Source organism: Hyperolius riggenbachi, chromosome 5 (genome assembly GCF_040937935.1).
Source record: "Hyperolius riggenbachi isolate aHypRig1 chromosome 5, aHypRig1.pri, whole genome shotgun sequence".
NCBI classification, from domain to species: Eukaryota; Metazoa; Chordata; class Amphibia; order Anura; family Hyperoliidae; genus Hyperolius; species Hyperolius riggenbachi.
Window position 1 is genome coordinate 409,326,661 of NC_090650.1, and position 20,805 is coordinate 409,347,465.

Genomic DNA, 20,805 nt, shown 5'->3' on the forward strand with positions numbered 1-20,805 from the left:
TCACAGAGCGCTCTGTCTTCTGAAGCTTATTATCTCAAGTGTCTGGCACTGTATTGTTTTTTTTCCTGCAGAGAACAGTTCAAAAGTTCACTAGCCTGCTCTGTAATATCATTTAGAATGCTGAGTAGTGTGTAAACTGCAAATATTAGAGAAGGATGCAATGTTATAAAAAAAACTATATAAATGAAAATAAAAATATGAATATTGTCTTTGCTACTAATGTTCTAGTAATTATCTGTACTACACAACCAATTCATTATATCATAATTTTTTTTCGCTCCAGTGTCTCTCTAAGTTTGGAGAGGGGCACACTTTATGAGCTCGTTCACATCTATCGCGTTTTTGGCTTTTTTTCAAGTGCAGGCGATTTTCAAAATCGCCCACAAAACGCTTGTGCAATTAATTTCTATGAGAAGGTTCATATCTGTGCATTTCGTCCACATTGCGCTACGCAAAGCGGTGCCTGTACCATTTTTTTCGGGGTGATTTTGCTCTAATGGAAGGTATAGGAAGAGCGCTAAATGCTCACAAAATCAGTTTATGCGGCGATTGCGTTTGTGTTTTTAAGAATCAATTCTTTGTATTTATTCTTTTCCGGGTCAAAGCGTTCACTTCCTGACTACCGTCAGGAAGTGAAAAAACGGAAACGCTCTGCAAAAGCGCTTACAAAAGCACTTTGCACAAAATCGTACCGCGCAGTAGATTATTATTAACACACTGCTCCCCATCCCCTTCTTGCACCTCTGACACTGTAGTTGCCATGCTGCAGGTTTTGGTGCGCTGTATCAATTGTTATGTATAGAGTGCTTGGGAGGCCCCAATGTAAAACTTCCATCGGGGCCCACAGCTCCTTAGCTACAAAGTAGCACAAAGCTGCTTGTGCATGGAGGAAAAATTCCTATTACAATAGTTAATACCTTGAGCATAGCTCCCAAGTCCTCTTTGGGAACCAAATCTCCCTGTCCCTCTTTCTTCCTCATTTGTCCCTCTTTCAGGACTGATGTACAGATCTGTGTAAATATATCTTTTTTTCTCCTGAAAAATGTGTTTAATTAACTCTCAACTTTATTCCCATCCTTTAAATTGATATATTTCTTATTTTCAAATGTTAATATGAAGGAAAATGAACCAGGATAGAAAGCACCAGTGTGGTGTGAATTATAAAACATATTTTTCTTATCAAATGTTTGTGGTATGTGTGACAGGGGTGTGCTGGGGGCATGGTTATGGGGTGTTGCAGGTTTGTGACTTAAAGCGGTATTGTCACCATAAAATCAAATTTCAACAGCAACTGGTCTGAGTGTATTAAGTGAAAGATGCTAATCCTGCATTCAAAACTTTTACTGCTGTTATGGTTTGGAGTTATCACATACTTTAGGAGCACTGGCCCTAGTGCCAAGCAGTGCCAAAAAGTTGAATGCTGGGAGTTCTTTTGAATTCTCTGAGTTCTTTTTATCTATAAAATATTCCTCCTCTTCCATTTATTTCCCTGCCTGATGATCACTTGTTTTTACAAGCAAGGCTGAGGTGACTCAGTGATTGGATGTGTAAATAAAAAAAAGACTCTGGAAGGAGGGCAGCTAATGAATACACAATGAGCAAGAGAAGGGAGGGGGAAAACAAGAGTCAGGAAGGATATGATGTCAGCATTAGCTTGGCAAGATGGCCACTGCCTGCTGCCTGCAATAGGATTTTCTGCTTTCCCTTTATAAAATTCACAGGAATCATTACGTGGATAGTACAATACATCTGTTATGTAAGTAGAAGTAGTATTTATCTACTTATATATGTATTTTTTATTAATAGGTTAGCATGGGTGTCACTTGTTCTTTAAGTGTCCCTCTTTCTTATCTCAAAAAGTTGTGAGCAATGCCTTGAGATCAGATTAAATGAAACTGCAGATTGGCTCACGTAGGAACCAGTAACCACAACCTATTCTCATTTTCTACTAGCAAAGTAAACCGGATGGATCACTCTGGATTACTCTGCTATTCACAGATTGCTTTTTTTCAGAGGTTTCATAAATGTATTCTTTTATTTTCATCTTAACTACATAAAACCTTCTTTTTTTCCTAGATACAGATTTCCTTTGAAATAAAAATATGACAATATCACAGCTTTGAGAAGAAAGAAAAAACTAAAACAAATGTGTGATTGCCCTGAACAAGATGCTACAGCGAAATCCTTATGGAGCCGTGAGGAGTTGAGCCCAGTAGGGGCCAGACCCGATGCGATAGTTTCTCGCTGAAGTGTTTACAAGTTTCCCCTACCCGTGTTTTACGTCGCAGGGAGAAATATTTGCTTGTCTCCTGCAGACCTCGGGCTGCCTTAGGGAAATTGCAAAATGAGTTTTCAGGAGTGAAATTCCCACGGCGCATAGAGAAACGACCGAGATTAGCAGCTGAACAAAACCAAATGCAATCATGTCCCAGCCTGTTATCTTCAACGCAATGCAGATAGTTGTATTCCTGTGTTCCGGCCCGTATGTTATTATCACAAGGCTCCACAAGAGGACAAGCGAGAAGCACATCCAGGAGAGTGCGGCGGCTGCATTGTGCTTGCTGAATAACAGTAGCTATAATCAACAAGTAAATCATTCGAATGTAAAGATAATAGGAATTTCTGAAGATCGCTGGAATTTTCCACACATTCATGCACAATGTTTTTATTTTTTTTCATGAGGTAAGTCTGAGGAAGACTCATCACCTCATGCGCTCTTGCAGATGGTGCTAAACTCAGTATTGTCTAATGATGGGTCGTTCGCGAACGAGCCGGCTCTAAGAGCCGGCTCTTTGCTGCAAACGACAAGAGCCGGTTCTCGGTTTTGAAAGAGCCGATGCCTCAGCCGCCCCACACAGGTCTGATTTGCTGTGTAATAAAGGGCACTGAGGCATGCTGGGAGATGTAGTCTTCCTCTTGCAGCTTGTAGGAGTGTATGGGGCGGAGCAGAGCAGTAGCAGGAGGGATTGCTCCAGTCAGAGAAGCAGTCTGGAGTTGTCATGGAGACGGGGGCGGGGCTTTTACTCCGATTCTGAGTGGTGTCTAGTGATATTTAATGAAGAGCCGATTCAGAGCCGTAAGAGCCGGCTCTTTAATGGGAGCCGATTCAGAAGAGCCGATTCTCCGAGAAGAGCCGTGATTCCCATCACTAGTATTGTCCAATCAGCATGCGGTGGGAGGGGCTTTGCCAAGCTAAGGGCATCTCCTCTAGGTGCTGCTGAATAATGTATGTGCTGAAATACTGAATAATAGCACCTTTAAGGATACCTGAGCGGTCATAAAATATAAAAACGGGGGAGCAGGCATGTGTAGGAAGCAGTCCTCATGCCCACTGCTCCCCCCGTTCTCCTTCCTCCCTCTTTCCCCATTATCACCTAATGGCCTCCCCGAAGGTACTTTCGGGTCGGCCAGGTTGGTGGGTAGTGTGCAGGTGTTGCCCAGCGGCATGCGCTATTGATTGCCCGTCCGTTGCCAGGAGCGCACTGGGCATGTGCACAACGTAGTCGTTACATCATGCGCAGAGCACTCATAGGAAAATGGTGGGAACAGTAGGCATGAGGACTGCTTCCTACACATGCCTGCCCCCCTCAGCATAGGTAGCCACTGGAAACCCCAATATTAGTTAGTCAGATGCAGCCCTCCCAGTCAGGGCCGGTTTAAGCAACAATGAGGCCCCAGGGCAAAATAAACCTGGGGGGCCCCCCAACATATACCCCGGAACAAAAATCGGCATTAGGGGACCTTTTTTGCAGCTGGTATAGTCAGGGTGTGAAGTCCCAATCGGTCAGAGCTCCACATTCTGGCTATCTCAGCCTGCATGGGGTACAAGGGGTTACAAAGTTTCAGGAGGGGGGACCCCACATAATTTAAAAAAAAAAAAAAAAATTCCCACACTCTAAACATAAAAAAAAATTGGGAAAATAGGAAAAAAATACCAGGGATCTTCATACAGCCATATGGCGGCTGTATAGGGATCCCTGGCCAAAGCGCTGCAGCTGCGTATAGACCCCCTGGAAACCCCATCAGGAAATTTATTGCGCTTTCGTTTGATGCATGTAAAATTACTCTACCGGTAGGTTTGCTACTGAAAGTGACATTTACCGCATTTAAAAGTATACTTTTTTCCTTCTAAATTTTAAAATCGATTTTCTCAAAAACTATAAGGTCTTTTTGAAAAATTGTTTTTTCCTCTTATTTCTAATGATCTCCTTAACATATCCTGCAAATTTAGGATTTCTAGCATTTAAGGTGGATTTGCTATTAACCATTAAAGTCGGCAGGTTTTTAAATGTTTTTTTTTCCCTTTGAAACTTTAAAATCGTTTTTCTCAAAAACTATAAGGCCGATTTGCAAAAAATTGTTTCCCTCTTGTAGCCACTGGGGGCCCCTACAAGCTCTGGGGCCCTGGGGCAGCTGCCTGCTTTGCCTTAATGGTAGCGCCGGCCCTGCGCCCAGTATAGGTAGCCACAAGAGTCAGATGCAACCTCCTGTAAGGGACTTACCTCCGGGATCCAGCGACGCGGCTGTCTCTGCCGGGAGCGGGTCGCGTCCTGGCACTTCCACTTCTGCGCGCGCAGCCCCTAGCAACGCTGGCATCCCTCCCGACGGGGCTGCGCACGCCGCTCCTCACTGTGTGTGTTCCAGGGCTGGTGCAGGACGGACGTTTTGGAGCAAACGTCCGTCCTATTCATTAATCAAACGGATGACTTAGTGTCAGCTGACACATAGGTAAGCTTGTATTTAGTGTCAGCTAATCTGTTAGTCAGCTGACACTCAGGCAGGGCTGTTGTGATTGGTGCTGAGAGTGAGTGGCCAGCCACTGATTGGATGCTGTCAGTATTTAAAGCTTGCTGTGACAGTTGCATGTTGCCCATGATAGCTCTAGCTTGCTGGTTGCTCTGTTTTGTGCTATCTTGTTATATTGGGTAGCCTGGACTTCGACCTCTGCTTGTTATTGGACCTTCCCTTGCCTGCCGCCTGTACTGACCTCTTGCCTGGATTAAATTATGACTGTTTGCTGCCTGGTTTGACCTCGGATACGTTTTTGACCTCTCTTTTGCCTAGCCCTCCTGTACCATGATATATCTGATCACCCGTGTATGCCACTGGACTGTTGCTGGACTTTGCTTACTCTGAATCCTTGTTTGGCCTGGAAGTTTATTCACTCACCTTGCATTCAGCTCCAATACCTTGCACACTAAAGGCCTGGGTGTAACCGAAGTCGGGTAGGTGTTGCTTCCTCACCTCCTGTTCAAACGGGGACGCGCCACATAGGGTGAAGTGTGTGGAGTTAGATTGGGGCATTGGAGCTGATGTGTGGGTGAATATTTCTACAGGCCTGACACCTCCTTAGTATAAGAGAGCTCCCCGTGTAGGTAGCCAGAGAGCCCCCCTCGTAGGGAGGCAGAGAGCCCCCCTTTAGGTAGCCAGAGAGATCCCCCCGTAGAGAGCCAGTGAGACCTCAATAGAGTTTGTCAGACCCCTTTAGGTAGCCAGAAAGCACCCCATTCCCCCATCCCCCGTAGGTAGCCAGAGAGCCTTCCCCCCCCTGTAGGGAGCAAGTGAGATGCCCTTTAGGTAGCCAGAGAGACCCATTTAGGTAACCAGAGAAAACCCATTAGGGAGCCAGGAAGATCTCCTTTAGGTAGCCAGAGAGACCCCATTTAGGTAGCCAGAGAGCCCCCATTAGGGAGCCAGTAAGATCCCCTTTAGGTAGCCAGAGAGACTCCCCCTTTAGGTAGCCAGTGAGACCCCTATTTAGGTACCCTGAAAGCCACCATCCTCTGATTATAATGCACAAAGGAAAAAAGTAAAGGGGCTTTATTTCATTCTTTGTGGGTGTGGCTTATGCTCGGGTTGCATTATCCTGATGCTCAGACAGCAAGGAGGACTGTACAGACTACATTTGTGTGATAAGACTGTAGGCCATTGTACAGTCTGACTGTGCAGGAAGTGCCCATTGTCTGGGCTGATTTATTTGCTGTTTACCACCACACGCTTGCTTTTTACCCCAAGCTGTATTTCCTGTCGGGTGTCACATCAACATGCAGGCGCGGCTGGGGAAAGGGGGGGATGGCGGAGGTGAAGCAGAGCACAGTTGACTTTGCCCAAATTGTCCCTGGAGGGGGATAGAGGTGGAGCAGAGCAGCACTGACTTTGTTTTTATTGGCCCTGCAGGAGGTGGGGAAGGTTGGAGGCAGAGCAGGGCGCCAGTGCTCGAAAAGAATGGGAGTGTGAGAAAACGCGGAAAAGCCGCCGCGTGCGCTCAGAACAAGGCGGCTGATTCCGCGTCCAACGCGGCGGTTTGCACGCGTAGGCCTACATCTGTCTGTATGGCTGTACGCGGAGAAACCGCCGCATGCCTTGATAGCGGTGCGGCTGGCTCCGCGTCCAGCACGGCGGGTGGTACGCAAGACATGTCTGGTGTGGCTGGGACTGATAGTCCACACAGGTTCAGAAGGATGCGCGCGCGCGCGCGTTGAGAGGCAGAACTTTTATGACAGCCAGAAGGGAGTCAGCTGACCAAGCCGGTCAGCTGACGATTGTACCAGTTCCCATTGGTCCAGCCCTTAGGGGAGGCGCTGGAGAGCGCTGGGCTATATATACTGGGTGCTGGTCATTCGCTGGTTGTCTGCCGTTGCGATCACTACGTAGAAGCACTCAGACCTTATTGTCAGAATCTGTGTTATCATTCTGTTATACTTCAGATTAGTTCCAGGGTGTTGATGATCAAGGACCTCACACCCAAGATTAGGAATCTGTGTTATCAATCTGTTATACCTCAGACTAGTTCCAGGGTGTTGATGATCAAGGACCTCACACCCAAGATTAGGAACTTGTGTTATCATCCTATTATACCTCAGACGAGTTCCAGGGTGTTGATGATCAAGGACCTCACACCCCAGATTAGGGACTTGTGTTACCATTCTGTTATACTTCAGACTAGTTCCAGGGTGTTGATGATCACGGAGCTCACACCCAAGACTAGGCATTGTTTATTATCTGTTATGACTTTCTGCTTTCCTGACCACTCTTCTGTTCACTATTTGGTATTTCGCTATATCTGATACTCTGTTGCCAAACCCTGCTTGCCTTTGGATTACCAAATCAGCCTTCTGTCTTTGTACTGTGTATGTCCGTGTGTTGCCGACCTGGCTTGTCCGACCTGGAGAGCTATCTCCCCAGTTATGAGATAGTTCACAGACCAGTCAGTGACATCCTCTGTTGGTGTCACTCTTGCTCTGGTCCTTCCCTCTCCTAGTCTGACTCCTCCCTGCGGGAGAGTCTCAGGCTGCTGGAATGTACTTACTCTAGCAGTATTCCTTACTGCCTTGTACCTGTCTTCCTGGTATTGTTCTCAAAGTATTACTGTTGCACCAAACACTCATATCTCTCAGGTGTCCAGAGGTTAGTAATATATCTGATTATCAGTGATACTGCAGATCATCAATAATCAGGTATATATCTGTATTTTGGTGATACTGCAGATCACCAATAATCAGATCCTCTCTGTGTTACACCGATCGTTACAGGGAGATGACAGGAAGCAATGTGAGGATCAGTACAGAAGTGAATGCTATGCAATGGGATCAGTATAGTGAATGTTAGCGTTTACTCCAGTGGCACCCTTGACACCTAATGGCGCTCCAAGAATTGGCCTGGAGTGTCTTTGGCAAAAAGCGCCCACAGAGCTCATAGACATATAAAAACAGCTTCTGCAACTGGCTTCCTACATAGACCTAGGAAACATTTGTAGCTTGCGTGGGTGTTCTGTTAAATGAATATTATAAAAAGGAAACCTCTGCCTAAACTCGTCTGCCGGCATTCTCAATTTCAGAAAGACAGCACTAAACTGAATGTTATCAGTAGAGATCGACAGTCCCTGATTAGATTAGATATGACTCAAGAAATATTTACTTGCTTAGCTGCTTTATTTGGAGATTCTGATTTTATACAGGTTTTGGATAGAAGCTGTAGGTTCCTCAGCAGAAGGGCACCTACATTGGCTGACCGTTTGTCTCGTGAGTCTAAAATACCAAAGGCAGGAGACATTTGTATTGCTGATTTTGGTAGTTTGAAAATGTTTTGAACCTCATTTCAATCTTTATAGCTGTTTATGTCCTTGTCTGGGAGAATTTCCTTTATTTGTCCTTACAGAAAGTGAATAAATCACAAAAACATGGGCAGCAATTGCAACAAATTAAAGAGGAACTGTAGAGAGAAAATAACATAATGAATAAAATAGCCTTTTTTTAAAAAAAAAAATATTCATTTAAAGATTATTTAATCAGTGTTTGCCCATTGTAAAATCTTTGCTCTCCCTGATTTACATTCTGAAATGTATCACTGGTGCTGACATCTTTAGTTCTGCCATGTGGTCTTCGTCACCAAGAGCTCTGTGCACAGAGGGAGATATTGCTTGCTTGGCAGTTGGAAAAAACTGTTATTTTCCACAATGCAATGAGGCTCACAGACAGGAAACTGTCAGGAACTGTCTGTCCTGACCTCACACTGTGGGAGGGGTTTCACCACAATATCAGCCATACAGACCCCCTGATGATCCGTTTGAGAAAAGGTAAAGAGTTCTCTTGGAAAAGGGGATATCAGCTACTAATTGAAAGTTGAATCCTGAATTGCAGTTCAATCCTGAGTTAAAATTCCTCTTCAAATCTTTTTTGTAGAGTAGGGAAAACTGACCACCTGTGTATGGATTTATATATTCTGAGCAAAACATAGTTTAAGACTTTTAACCAATGAAACTGTCTGCAACTGGCGAAACACGTTGCAAATAAAGTTCTTACACAGATCCTATGGGCCTGATCCAACTCACACTTTCTCCTCAGTTTTCTCATAGGAGATCATTTTTAACTGTACTAAGACCGCCCCATACCAATGGGCGTGGCAGCCCTAGGACCCCCTAACGCCAATTGGGGTCAAGTCCTGGGGCCGGCTACTGCAGGAGGCTGCGCGTGCATCTCCTGCTTGGGAGTTGAATGCCGACCCGCCCTCAGTCTCCGAGGGAAATTTAATAAAGAAAAACCCAAACATAATTATTTATAAAAAAACCATAAACGGGGGGGGCGATTAGACCCCACCAACAGAGAACTCTGCTGGTGGGGAGAAAAGGGGAGGGAGGAATCACTTGTGTGCTGTATTGTGCGGCCCTGCAGCTTGGCCTTAAAGCTGCAGTGGCCTGTTAACAGAAAAATGGCCTGGTCTTTAGGGGGGGTTAACACTGTGGTCCTGAAGTGGTTAATCTTCTTGTTTAATAACCTTTCAGTTCTCTGTAATTGGAAAAATACTAAAAAGTAGGTGAAAAATTACTGACAAAATTATTCTGAGTATTTTCTTACTTGCTCGAGGCTTCAAAGGCATTTTTTTTGATAACGTGAAAATATCACCTATCAGAAAATGTAGGAGAAAAAGTGCATTGGATCTGGCCCTGTGGCCCATATGCAATTACCTTTACCTCCCTAGTTTTCTCCCCCTGGAGATAATTTTTCATCCTCTATTTAAAACAACTTTCCAGGACTTTTCAACTGAAAAAGTACTGCAAAGTAGGTGAAAAAGTACTATCAGAATTATGTTGAGTATTTTCTTGATTTCTTGTGGCTTGAAAGGCATTTTATTGACAAGTTTAAAATTATCACCCAGGAGAAAACTCAGGAGAAAAAGTTAATTGCATATGTGTGTCTGTCATCTATGTGATGTTAAAGAGAAACTCAGACCAAGAATTGCACTTTATCCCAATCAGTAGCTGATACCCCCTCTTACATGAGAAATCTATTCCTTTTCACAAACAGACCATCAGGGGGCGCTGTATGGCTGGTATTGTGGTGAAACCCCTTCCACAAGAAACTCTTGAGTACGTACTCCTGGCAGTTTCCTGTCTGGGAACCTTGCTGCATTGTGGGAAATAGCTGTTTACAGCTGTTTCCAACTGCCAAAAAAGCATGCAGCAGCTACATCACCTGCCAACAGTAAAAATGTCACCATGTAATAAATGTGAGAATGTAAATCAGGGATTTAAAAGATTTTACAATGGGCAAACACTGAGTAAATCATTTAGACATAATTTTTGTTAAAATGAAGCACTTTTTTATTACATTATTTTTACTGGAGTTCCTCTTTAAGTTTACCTTCTTATTTTCCACTGACTAACAACCACTCTTTTGGGTCCTCTTTACTATTCCTACCGGGCTCCACGATATCCCTCCCCTTACCCAGCTACCCTACCACAAGGGAGAGCATGGACAGAGTGCAGATTTTGTAGAATGAGAGCGACTAGCCTGAGTTTTTCAGAAACTCTTGAAATGGATGCCTTATTTGGTTACCCCCATATTGGGAGTGTCCAGTTTATTATTACACCTCTCTTTCTGTCTTTTCCCCAGTATGAGAGAAGGATTATGGGAGGCTATGGTAAGGTTAGATAAGTCTTGATGGTCCAAAATAGAGCTACCATCACAAATTTTAATTGACGATAATTGACAATTGGCACCAAAATCCTATGACACCAAGAGACTCCCACCAAGAGCCAACAAATCAGCCCAGCGTAAGCTGCATAACTATGTAGGGTAAGCGAGAAGGCATAGAATTGTTAATGTAAGTCTGAAGCAACCTAAAAAGAGGGAATTCTCTGGATCATACAGAGCCTTCTCCATCCTCTCACCATCCCCTCATTCCACCGATGTCCCCGATGAAGTTATTCAACCAGCTCAGTAAAATAACTCTTCAGGACTTTCGAAGATAAGTCAGTTGGTGGTACTGCGCTCATGCTAGTGGAAAAAAAATGACAAAGGCTACTGGAGCAAGTGGGTGCGTCTTACATTCCAAAGATACAGAATAAAGTTATGCAGAGTTCACAGGGTAGGTCTTACCTGTAGTGTTGAGCCGAAATTTTCGAAATTTCGCGTTACTATAATTACGCATGCGAAATTTGCTATTACGATGCGAAATTATGGTAGCGTAATTGCCATTAAAATCGTAATTGAAAATACCGTAAGCGTAATTTTAAACGCGTAATTTCGCGTTTCGTTCATAACATAATTTCGCGTTAAACCATAACATAATTTCGCATTTCTTCGTAATTTCGCGAATTTCGTAATTACTTGTTAGCTATAAAAAATTACTTGTTCGCATTAGCCAATCAGAAGCGAATCAGCAGTAGTCAGACGAACGCTAACAAATTTTCGCATATGAACGCTTTTTCGCGTTAAATAATGTAAAAACTAAGCATGCGCAGTTCAAGGGTGTAAACTACGCTTACAAACGTTTGCATGCAAGGCAAACGTAATTTCGCGATACCCACCGTAACGCGAAAACTACGCGAAAATGAATGCTTACAGTAATATGAACTATCGTGAAATTACGTTATGTAACTACGCTTACAAACGGTTGCATGCAAGGCAAACGTAATTTCGCGATACCCACTGTAATGCGAAAATTACGCAAAAATTACGCTTACGTGGAATTTCGCGAAATCCTTCTTCATTACAATTATGTACTTACGGCCATAATCGTAATTACACTAATTACGCGAAATTTCACGAAATCGTAATTAAGTCATTACGCTCATCTCTAACTTACCTGCTCCTGCCGCATCGCTCCTCTCCCCCTGGCTCTGGTCTGCTGTCAGACGGCTCCTCTTCTTCAGCTGCATCTGCAAATATCCAGGAATACTGCGGTTGTCAGCCGCTATGCAGCTTCGCAGGATCCTCCATATGCCTCATGCTGATTATTATTGCTAATGCTAATTGCGCACGTGCGCCGGGGTCATGCATGGGGTTGCGTCACATGCGCCTTTAGCGTTACAACAGCAATTAGCATGAGAAGTATGGAGGACCTGGCGGTGCTGCATAGCGGCAGCTGAAGAAGAAAAGCTGTCTGACAGCAGGAACGGAGCCGGGGGAGAGGAACGCGGCGGCAGGAGAAGGTTTAGTATTAAAGAGGAACTGTAACGACAAAACGTCCCCTGGGGGGTACTCACCTCGGGTGGGGGAAGCCTCCGGATCCTAATGAGGCTTCCCACGCTGTCCTCCATCTGTCAGGGGTCTCGCTGCAGCCCTCCGTGCAGCGGTGACGTAATATTTACCATCCTGGCTCCTGCGCAGGCGCTCTGACGGCTGTCGGTTTCGAAGTAGGCGGAAATACCCGATCGCCGTCGGGTCTGCTCTACTGCGCAGGCGCCGGAAACTTGCGCCTGCGCAGTAGAGCAGACCCGACGGCGATCGGGTATTTCCGTCTATTTCCGTGCCGAAAGCCGCCACAGCGCCCCCGCTGGAGCCAGCAAAGGTAAATATTGAAGCTACAGTCGGCTCTGTCGCCGGCTGTTCGGAGGGCTGCAGCGAGACCCCCGTGGGACAGAGGACGGCGTGGGAAGCCTCATTAGGATCCGGAGGCTTCCCCCACCCGAGGTGAGTACCCCCCAGGGGAGGTTTTTGTTGTTACAGAGTCTCTATAAAGTGTTAGTGTAGTGTAGTTTAGTGCAGTGTAGGGTAGTGTTAGCATAGTCCAGTGTACAAGACCGGGCCTAGACTATTTGCTGCCTGAGGCAAACGTGTGAGGATGCCCCTCCCATCTCCCCCCTTCCCCTCCTGATTTGGAATGATCGCACAGCATGCGAGTGACATGCTGCAGCTCAACACAATAGCACAGTGACTGACTGGCTGGCTGGTTACGAGTCTGTGACCAACAAACTGCTCACCCTCAGCCAGTCAGCAGTCCTTCATTCCTCCTCAGTCAGGACAGCAGTGCCACCTCCTCCCTTTTGCTGTGCAATTCAAATGAAACACTGCTGCTCTCCTGCCTCTCCTCACTCACTGTCAGACTCCTCACACAGCACAACAAGCTGGTTTTCCACAATGATCACCTCTTCACCTCGCTCTCCTCTCGCTTCTCCTCCTACTCCTACACCATAGGCGCACCAGGTTTAGAGTTTCAGGGTTTTTTTCCCCAGATTTTTGCCGTCTAAACAAAGGTGCGTCTTATATGCCGTAATGCCGAAGCATTTTATATGCTGGAGCGTAAAATATATACAGTATATTGTCTTTCCTGTATGAATGTACTTCAGACAGACTCCAGCTTATAAAATATAACTGCAGATTGATCAGATGTTGCCGACTGCCACGTATTTCAAGACACCTTCCAAAATTAAAAACATATCCCCAATCATGTCCCCGGAAATGAAAAGTGAAGGGAACCGTTACAGACACCTTTGAGGGCAACATAGATCTACTTGCCTGGGGAGATCGACTGATGACAATTTGCAGCTCCCAATATCGATCAGTGAAGAGATAATATTGTATTGATCAGTGGAACGCGTTAGGAGATATTTTCCAGAGGGGGTGCCAGCCTGGTTGGACCCTACATAAGCTCATCACAGAATGGATGAATTCCATCTGGAAAGAAGCAGTAAAACTGAGATGAAAAGCCCATGTTTTTCCAGGGCGAAGATTCTCATTGTACATCTGTCCCCTCGAGTCAATTTTTTTCCTCAGTTTTTCTCCATCTCATCTCGCTCTGTGTCCTTGTGCAGCCTAACGAGATTTGGGATTTTTTTTTTATTTTCTATTTTTTTTTTCAGCCACTGGATGGTTTCATAAAAAGCAAATAGCTTCATAGATGAACTGTAATAAAACTCTGAAATATTTTCTTAGAGAGCCTTTGGTGACAAAATAAATCATAACAGGGAAGCTCTCATGGGCTCAGACTCTGGATTTTCTGCCACAAGATGGAACTCTCTGCTTGCGCTACAGCATAAATCTTACAGGCTGCTAAACCGTGTCACATTATATAGAGTGCGTCTCACTGGCCCGCAAGAAAATTGTGGCGGCCGTTAAAGCGGAACTCTGCCCTTTTTTATTGTCAGTAGATGTGCTTGTGGAAAAGGTCTTCTTAACCATTTCAGCCCGCGGGGATTTTCCACCTTATGCATCGGAGCAGTTTTCACCTCCCATTCATTCGGTAATAACTTTATCACTACTTATCACAATTTATTGATCTATATCTTGTTTTTTCCGCCACTAATTAGGCTTTCTGTGGGTGGTACATTTTGCTAAGAGCCACTTTACTGTAAATGCATTTTTACAGGATTAATAAGAACAAAATGAAAAAATTCATTATTTCTCAGTTTTCGGCCATTATAGCTTTAAAGAGACACTGAAGCAAAAAAAAATATATGATATAATGAATTGGTTGTGTACTATGAATAATTACTAGAAGATTAGCAGCAAAGAAAATCTTCTCATATTTTTATTTTCAGGTATATAGTGTTTTTTCTAACATTGCATCATTCTCTAATATGTGCAGATTACACAACACTCAGCATTCAAAATGATTCTTTCAGAGCAGTTTGTGAACTAATGACCTCCCCTCTGGCAGAGAAAAAGTAAATAGTTAATGAACAGTCGAGATAATAAAAGTCAGAAAACAGCCCTCTCCACGACTTTGAAAGTCGTAGAGATTAATGGCTTTTTTGTATAGAGATAACAACTGGAGTTTCTTAACTCTTCCTGTACTGGAAACAATTAGACTGATGTATCTGATCTTAATGTTTTATTTCTTAGCTGTACTACACATACAAATCATAATATCATAATTTTTTTTTCGCTTCAGTGTCTCTTTAAAATAATCCATGCTACCATAATTAAAACCTATGTATTTTATTTGTCCATATGTCTCGGTTATTATACCATTTAAATTTTGTCCCTATCACAATGTATGGCGCCAATATTTTATTTGGAAATAAAGGTGCATTGTTTCGGTTTTGCACCCATCACTATTTACAAGCTTATAATTTTAAAAATGTTCGTAGTATACCCCCTTCAGATGCATATTTAAAAAGTTCAGACCCTTAGGTAACTATTTACCGGTATGTCTTTTTTTTTTTTTTTAATTGTTATTTTTTTTTCCATAAAAAATTATATTTGGGGAATATTTTGGTGTGGGACATAAACAGTCAATTTTTTATGTTGTAATGTGTGTAAATTGTAATGTAAAAAATGTGCAGATGTAGTTTTACTATTTGACCACAAGATGGCCACCTTCATTTTTGGTTTCCCTCCTTGTACATCCCGCTAAGCGGAAGTACAAGGGGGATGCGAAAATCTGTCTGGGCAGAAGAACTGAAGCCTCACGGGTGAGTGCTTCGGTTTTTCTGCGGGGAACAGGGATCGGTGATCGGGAACCATGTTCCCTTTCACTGATCCCAGGGCTACCGTGGGACACCGTGGGTACACGGGGGCGCGCCCGCGATCGAACGCAGGAGCGCGGGGGAGCGCAGCAGAGCAGCCGTCCAGACGTGAGCTTCACGTCTGGGCGGCTGAAATTGTTAAAGAGACTCTGTAACAAAATCTTAAGCATTATTTCTTCTATCCTATAAGTTCCTATACCTGTTCTAATGTGGTCTGGATTACTGCAGCCTTTTGTAGTTGCAATGTCTCTGTAATATATCTAATCTTTGTTTATTGTCAAGCCTTGTCGAGACAAAGAGGAATGCACTCTCTCTCTGCTGTGATAGGGAGAAGTTATGCACGCCCCCTGCAGACACTCCTGTGTTTGTATGAGTCACAGGCATGTCTCTGCTCACAGCCAGCATCTGGTGGAGCTGAGAAATTTCAAACAGCTGTGAGTGCAGAGAGATCAGTGCAGAGCTCAGACAAACAGCTAAGGAAACACATGGGAGTAACATTCCAGCAATCAAGTCACATTTCAGAGGAGCTTCTGCAAACGGGCACCTGCTCTGATGATGTATTTCCTGTTTGGCAGCCATCTTCATTGGTTACAAAAACAATGAATAAAACAGTGATTTTATCACCAGGAAAGCAGCGGGAGCAGCGAAAATGTCAGAGGGGGCTAGGAGAAGACAACAATCAGGCTGGTACGTTTATTTATATAAGATTTTTACAGTACAGATTCTCTTTACAGCTCACCTTTTGCAAAAAAAAAGGAAAACAATCCCATGCTAATCTAGAAATAAAAAACACATATATAAGTAGATAAATACCAGTTCTTCTTACATAACAGATGTTTTGTGCTATCCACGTAATCATTCCTGTGATTTTTATAAAGGAAAAACAGAGAAGCCTATTCTATTCAAGTTTTCATCTTGGTTACCTTTGACCTCCTGACATTATTTCCTCCCTCGCTCTTTTTTTCTCCTCTTGCTAATTGTGTATTCGTTACCCGCCCTCCTTGCAGAGTCTGCCCTCCTCCCAGAGTCTTCAGACACTCCCACTGAGGTCTATACTAGTAAGTGCAGTCTTATGCCATTAGACACCCCAAGGTATTCCGTTAGGTGTATGACGGGTTAATAGAAGATTTTATTTTTTGTCACAAGTTAGCGGAAATTGATTTTTATTATTTTTTATCACAAAATGTCAATTTCCGCTTCTCCTGAGTACGGCGATACCACATGTGTGACACTTTTTTGCAGCCTAGGTGCGCTAAGGGGCCCAACGTCCTATTCACAGGTCATTTTGAGACATTTGGTTTCAAGACTACTCCTCACGGTTTAGGGCCCCTAAAATGCTAGGGCAGTATAGAAACCCCACAAGTGACCCCATTTTAGAAAGAAGAAGAATCCAGGAGGTCCGCACACTCGAAGAATAAACATCCAAATTTTATTCAAACATTGTGAGAAAATTCCATTCAAAAGACCAACGATTCGTTTCGGGGCCCCGTGGGGTCCCCTTTGTCAAAGCAACACAAACAGAATGGTGACAATGTGTTGCCTTTTTAGAAAGAAGACACCCCGAGGTATTCCGTTAGGTGTATGGTGAGTTTATAGAAGATTTTATTTTTTGTCACAAGTTAGCGGAAATTAATTTTTATTTTATTTTTTTTCACAAAGTGTCAATTTCCGCTAACTTGTGACAAAAAAAAAATCTTCTATGAACTCACCATACTCCTAACAGAATACCTTGTGGTGTTGTCTTTCTAAAATGGGGTCACTTGTGGGGTTCCTAAACTGCCCTGGCATCTTAGGGACCGTGAGGAGTAGTCTTGAAACCAAATGTCTCAAAAATGACCTGTGAAATCCTAAAGGTACTCATTGGACTTTGGGCCCCTTAGCGCAGTTAGGGTGCAAAAAAGTGCCACACATGTGGTATCGCCGTACTCAGGAGAAGTAGTATAATGTGTTTTGTGGTGTATTTTTACACATACCCATGCTGAGTGGGAGAAATCTCTCTGTAAATGGACAATTGTGTGTAAAAAAAAATAAAAACATTGTCATTTACAGAGATATTTCTCCCACCCAGCATGGGTATGTGTAAAAATACACCCAAAAACACATTATACTACTTCTCCTGAGTACGTCAATACCACATGTGTGGCACTTTTTTGCAGCCTAACTGCGCTAAGGGGCCCAAAGTCCAAATATACACTGAATGGTTTTAGACATGTAGCACAATCAATTTGGACAAAAATGTATACAGAAATTTTACTTTATTTGACAAATTTGATCACAGAAAGTTAAAAAAAATCATTTTTTTGACAAAATTCATGTCTTTTTTGATGAATATAATAAAAACTAAAAATCGCAGCAGCAATCAAATAACACCAAAAGAAAGCTGTATTAGTGACAAGAAAAGGAGGTAAAATTCATTTAGATAGTAGGTTGTATGACCGAGCAATAAATCGTTAAAGCTGCAGTGGTCTGAATGGAAAAAAAGGCTCTGGTCCTTAAGGGGCGAAAAGACTGTGGTCCTTAAGTGGTTAAACCTCCGCCACAGAGCCGCAATTTGCGGGAAAGAAAGTCAATTTGGGTGGCCGGAGGCCTGCCGCAAAGCTGCAATTAGCAGCAAACAAGCTAAATGTTGACACCCAGAAGGGCCCAATAGAATTGCAGGAGCCAGGGACTTACGTAGTGCTGCAATTTGCATATCCGGAAGCCCCCAGCGCCAGATATAATTGATTGAAATTTTTGTTCTTTGTCACAAATCTCGGCTTTTATAATAGGCACTTATGGCGGCTCCGTTTTTCTCGTAAGGGCTCCTACACCTAGAGGTGTATCTAGAGGGGTGCAGGCATGGCACGTTCCATGGGTGCCATAACATCATGGGCGCCATGACCCATGCTTCCAACTCAGACCTCAGATCAGATTAAAGGGGAACTTCAGCCTAAACAAACATACTGTCATTAAGTTACATTAGTTATGTTAATTAGAATAGATAGGTAATATAATTTTTTACCCACCCAGTTTTAAAAGAACAGGCAAATGTTTGTGATTCATGGGGGCTGCCATCTTTGTCATGGGGGCAGCCATCTTTTTGGTTGAAAGGAGGTGACAGGGAGCATAAGACACAGTTCCAACTGTCCTGTGTCCTGATAACCCCTCCCAGCTGCATGCGCTAGGCTTCAAATGTCAAATTAAAAATGTAAAAAAATAAAAAAATTGCACCAAAACAGCAGAACGAGAACAACATCAGAAATCCCATCATGCTTTGCACAGAATCAGGGGAAAAATGCCCGGGCAGTTTTCTTCTGTGCAGCTAAAAATGAGGCTTGTATAAGAGAAACAAAGTTCTGATGCTGTGAAACTGTTAAAGAAACACCAAGCCTTTTCAGTGCTGCTGAGTCGATTTTTAGTCTGGAGGTTCACTTTAAATGGTATCTGGGGAACATGGCTACTTAATTTATGGTTGTGGGGCTCACTTGGCTCAGTGTTAGAAAAGAGGATAGAGAAGAAATATTTCCCGAAAAGTACCTTCAGCAATATCCCGAGCCAAAAAACACAGGTAATCCTAACACATGTACATGAGAAAGGATGCTGTTTTTTGTGGGGAAAGGGGCTCTGACTGGGGGGGGGGGGGGGGGGGGGGCACAATTTCAGTGTTTGCCATAGGCGCTATATTACCCAGATAAACCCCTGCCTACACCCTTTTTTCCTGAATCAGCGAAGGAAGCCTTATAATCTAGAGGCTTTCCTCTTGCGTAAGTTTGTGATTTTGTACCCGAGCTGGAGAAGGGCCCCATGTGAGCCCCTCTGGTTCAGAGGCCCGGATGTTGTCATAACCTCTGCATATCCAATCCTTAGGCCGCTACCCGGGGTGTCCCTTTAAGCGAGGTCCATCTCTCGCTGCTGCAAGTGGCTCTTGATTAAAACAGAAGGATTTGCGCATTAGTTGCCGAGTGGAAATATCCCGCCACTAATCACGATTAAGCTCATTTCTCCATGCTTATCCACTGTAGTCTTTGCATGTATATTGAGATGTGCTATTTCATCATCTTTCAATGTCATCTGCGCATAAATTAAACAGCGGTGGCTCCCTCGCCGCTCCCAGCGGGACGCCATGTGCGACGCTTCCTTTTGATAAATGCTCTCCATTAATAATCAGCTGTTTCTATTTTCTTTGTTTTATTCTAAAAACAATTTGCCTAATAGTAATGTTTACAGAGCCGCGGTAATCACTGGAGTGGCTCGTTACGTTTTCCCGCGGAATGTTACTTTGAGCTATTCATCAGGGTTCATGTCCGCATCGGAGACATCAGAGGCAATCAGGGCTATTCCCATTGCCTATTCATCATGTTCATTAGCTGTGGCTAATTATCAGAGTGGCACAGGACACATTATAGGCAGCAACCGCATCAGCGTGCAAATGTGCGCCATACAAACTCGCACAGTATTTATTATTATTGTTACATGATCTAGTTACCTTCATTATTACACCAAAAATGAAATATAATACACCTGGAACGACATAGCACGAGGCAGGAAATTTGGGCACCCACTGGCGGCGGAAGTTTGATCAAAATTGCATTAATGGGCAATTTCACGTCCATGGTGCCCAATAAACAGCAGGTGTTGGATCCAGATTAGCCCTCAATGCTGCTATTTCACTGGGCCCCTATGGTGGTGCCTCCAAAATTACTTTTAAGTTTTTGACATTTTTTTGGGCCTCAGTTGTTGCACTTGGCGAGGGGTGGTGGTTAAGGTTAGGTGTGGGGGTATGGTGTTTGTGTGGGGGAGATTTAGGGTTAAGTGTCAGGTAGGGTATTTGTGTGTGTGTGCGCGGGAGGATGGTTGGGGTTAGGAGTCAGGTAGGGTGATTGGGGGGGGTCAGAGTTAGGCATTGGGTAGGGTGTTTGTGCGGGGGACAGTTAGGTGTCAGGTAGGGTATGTGTGTGTGTGTGTGTGTGCGGGTGGATGGTTAGGCATCAGGTAGGATGATTGTGCAGGGAGACGGTTAGATGCCAGGAAGAGTGTCTGTGCGGGAGAGGGAGGGGTGGTTAGGGCTGGCGTAAGGGAAGGGGGGGAGTTCTATGTGAGAGTGGGGTTAAGATAAGTTACAGTAAACTATTGGTATTTACCGTATATACTCGGCTATAAGTCGAGAAATTTAGGACTGATCTACTTTTGTAAAGTAGGGGGGTCGACTTATACTCGCGTCAGACCTAAATTTCTGCCTTGTAGCCGAGTATCAAGCGACACCTCTGCTCTGCATCTGCTGCATTATGCCCCCCTAATGCTGCCAGCCAGCCAGATTGTGTCCCCCTGCTCTGCTAAAATTCCTAGATGCCACAATGCAGCTTCCCCCTGCAAGCAGGAGAATGGACTGACCCCCGCTCAGCATGTGATGCTTCAACAGCTGCTAATTGGACCCGCAGTAGCTGACACCAGTGCACACTCGAGCACGGGAACTCTGGCTTCTTCCCGATCTTCAAAGGCTTCTCCTCCATCAATATATCTGCCAGCTCGTGCAGTCAGTGAAAAGCCCGTGAAGTCTCTCATGTGACACTCCTCCTCCCCCTCTCTGTATACACACTTTGGTTTCCATCTCTCCGTGCACAGTCTGCAGTGAGAAG